Below are 3914 nucleotides of genomic sequence, written 5' to 3' on the forward strand. Positions count from 1 at the left end.
TCTCAGTTGCAGTAGGTGATGTTCTACTATGCTGGTCTTCCTTACCCCTGCCCCATATGAAGCCTCTTCACATTTCCCATTTAATCAGCAAATGCATACTGTTCAGCAACTTCTTATCACCTTTAGATTGACAGACTCGATAAAGATGGTCAAGTTGCTGAAGCTGCTTTGTCTTAACATAATGATAACATTTCTTAACATAATGATAACATCTTGACCACAGTTCTCTATGACCTTAGGCGAATTTTAACTGCTCTCAACCTAGGTTTCCCCAAGATTAAGTAATTTTAGCCATATAAAGTATTTAGCACACAGAGAGAAAAAGTTTGGTAATCATTAGTGGTAACGAAAGATAAGAAGAGCACTAGTAAGTAAGGAGTATTTTTTTAAATATTTTTTTTTAGTTGTAGTTGGACAACAATGTCTTTATTTTATTTTTTATGTGGTGCCAAGGATTGAACCCAGAGGCTTGCACATACTAGGCAAGCGCTCTACCAGTAAGCCACAACCCCAGCCCAGGAGTATTTTTTAAATAACATTTTTCCTAGCCCTGCCACCATCTGTTTCCTTTGGCCATCACCACACCCAGTCTTAGAGATCTTTAAGGATAGAAACTTCTCCCACTCCAATTTGGGTAAAGTCTGAATACATTTGTGATACAATGAGATATGCCATCTTACTCATGTCAACACAGTGACTCAGAGGGACACCATCTTTAAGGAACTGGCCTTCCTAGTTCTGGCTGCATTCTTAGCATTCTCCCTGATGCAAGTTCGGGGATTTTCTATCACAGTATCACTAAATAAATAACCAACTGCAAGGGTCTCAAAAGGAAACAGATGGTGCATTTCAACAAAGGTAATTCAAGGAGGATTTATAAAGGGACTATTTACAAAGGGTCAGTTAGGGAAAGGCAACCAACAAAGGACAAGGCAGTTACACAGGGCAGAGGAGACAGAACTGTTACCTACCCTAAGCCCAGAGAGAGGGACCAGCACCAAGAGTGGTTCCTAGACCCAGAGGCAGAGATTTATATATAAAGAGCCACCTTGAGAGGAGTGTTATCCTTGGTTGATAGTACCTATTCACCAGTTTGAGACAAATCCAAATGTCAAGAGGGTAAATAACTGAACCTCATTTTCCTCTTTCTCTAATCTGTCAAGATTTCTTCTTAGCCAGATAGAACTGGAAGCCAGAGGGAAAGGGAGAAGTCACCTTAGAAGTCACCCTCCTGAGAAACAGAAATGTGGAGAGTGGATCTGGAGGGGCAAAGGGAAGTTATCTGGCACATTAAGTAAAAGTGGATCATGCATGAATCAATAATGATGACAGATGGCCAGTGATATGACCTAAGGATCATTGTTTATCCAATTCCTTGCAACTGGGGTCCTTGGAAAAAATCAACCACGCTCTAATAGCTTATATTGTGCCTCTAACAAAAACCTTAAGCTTTTATTTTGACCATATTTTCAATATCTGAATTGTTGTTATTCATGTTAACAGACCAGTCTGACATGTATCTTTAATTCTGAACATTTTCCTGTGTGAATATTCTGGCATGAGGCCACTGGGGGTGGACCCCACTTCCCACCAGCTGAGGAAGAACTGGTTGGTACTCGGTTCTGGCTGTATAGGAGATCTTAGGCTGATAACCACCCTGGTCCTACCAAGGAATTCTGGTATCAGGCTCTGTGGGTCCTTCCCTCTCCAGTACTCCCTGAGAGGATATTAAAGTACACTTTCTTCTGCAGGTGGAATTAAGTATACAAAGCTGGGCAAGGGTACAGAATCTGCTGCAGAAACTGTAGCTCAGACCTGGAGGCAGAAATCCACACACTCTATTCAACCTTCTCATCACATTGAAAGAAATTCAGAAAATAGCCTTTTGAACTTAGGGATGGAATAAACTAGTAAAGAGAGTCCACAGCCTTCTGAAATCACTATCACCAGCAGAGGTAGGGCTCTGTCAAAACTTCTCAGTCTTCAACGCTGCTAGGCAGGGCTCTAAGAGCAGGAAAAGTAGGTGGTCTTTGTGGTGCCACTTGAATAACTTTGAAGGGCCTTCCACACCCCTCCCCAGGTGACCTGAGTTTCTGTCTTAAGTTTCTATCATTAGAGTCATTCCTTCATGTGAAGAATTTGTTTCCAGAAGTCCTCTGCTAAAATGTATATGCTGTTTAAAAGGGCGTGGTGCTTGTTATTCTTTTTGTCTGCTCAACATCTTGCTTCCCTTCTTTGTTTTGATAACTCTGTCCCTTATGAGTATTTGCAGGAAGCAGAGCCCAGCTATCATAAACACGTTACTGAGGGGTACAGCATGTGCTGTTCCAGTTCTTCCAGGAGCCAGGCAGGGGCATAGGACCTAAGGTCAAATGACCATACATTTGCTCCAGATTGTGCATTAGCTAATGAAGTGATACAACAGAATTTGGGGGCATTTATTTTCTACAGTGGGTGGCAGCAGTGGTAGCAATCCTTCAGTGGTGACAGCCATGCAAACCATGGTGTCCAATATTAAAGAGCGGTTACACCAATGTTCTCATAATGATTGTTTTTGACATAGTGTGGGCTGAGATTCCAACTGCTGCATGGCATCCCCTATCCCTACCCATTTTCTGAGCCTCATCCTCAGCCTTTCCAGAGAGACTAGAGTTTCTCAGCATCCTTGTATTAAATCCCCATGCTGCTTCAATCAGATAGGATCATCTTCAGTTGCAAGAAACTGGGAACGCTGACTGATACAAAGGGTGAAACATTAACTCAAGATCAGTCACAGATAGATTCACTTGTCTAAGAAGCTAGTTGTCCCTTTGGGAAATAGCAGGGCTCCAGGGAAAGGGCTCTTTGTTCATGTAGGAAGAAATCAGGAAAGTCTGGTCTTATGGGCATTGGCTGATGGAGCTTGCCAAGATGGACTGGCCAAAGGCAACCTGAGGGACAGCCATGGCACTGGATGGGGCCACTACAGGATGGAAACATTGATAGGAAACGTGGGGTTACTGTAAGGGCAAAATCTAATGCTATCTAAGGACTGCCACTACAGAATGAAATGACCTAGGAAAGTAAACTTCCCTTGGGAAGTTTCTGCTTGTTAAAGTAATGCCACTTTTTTTTTTCCTCTTTGATTTTTGCTGACATTTAGTTTGCACAGTAATAGAAATCAGTTTGTGGGGTTTCTGTCCTCTCTCAGTTTCCCTCTTCCACACTGCAGTTAAACCCCTTTAAGATTAATAAGTGGAGATAAAAAAAAGTTCAAAGACTGTGAATTCTCAACTACCAAAAAGACAGGGGCTGTGTCTTTATTATCTTTTCCTAGAAAGGAGCTCAGGACTTGTTCACCATTCATTGGAGGAATGGAGGGAGAGAGAATGTGAGGATTTTAGTGAGTACAGATGATGAACACTGGCTAAGAAGTTCTTCATGATCCTCTTGAAGAGTATGAGCACACTTCACACCTTTTTGCATTTCTGTTTACTTTCCCTCAGAACAAAAATTGTTCCTAGTGCTCAGTTTACTGACTGGAGAAACTCTAAGCACAGTTATTGTTCTCTTTAGCTTTTCCGTAGAATGGTCATGTACATCTGCCAGAGACTCTAGATATGAATCGGGGGCCCCTGGAGAGGCCCTGCCACAGGCCCTTTCTCATTGCAGTGGCAACAGGGCCAACATCAGGGGTGAGACTTGTCTCATGCCAGACCCTCCAGCTGTGCCTGGAAATCATTGTCCTTGCCAAATCCCCAGCGTACTGACTCTCACCCTCCCTAGGACATGCTCTCAGAGGTGTGATTGCTGTAGAGTAGCACTGGATTGCCACCCTTTTATCTCCATGGATGTCACCAAGGGAAAGGAACTGAAAACCAATAATGGGAAAATATACAAAAGAACATCAGAAAAAGAAAAAAAGGCAAGCTGTG

Source organism: Callospermophilus lateralis, chromosome 10 (assembly GCF_048772815.1).
Source record: "Callospermophilus lateralis isolate mCalLat2 chromosome 10, mCalLat2.hap1, whole genome shotgun sequence".
Taxonomy (NCBI): domain Eukaryota; kingdom Metazoa; phylum Chordata; class Mammalia; order Rodentia; family Sciuridae; genus Callospermophilus; species Callospermophilus lateralis.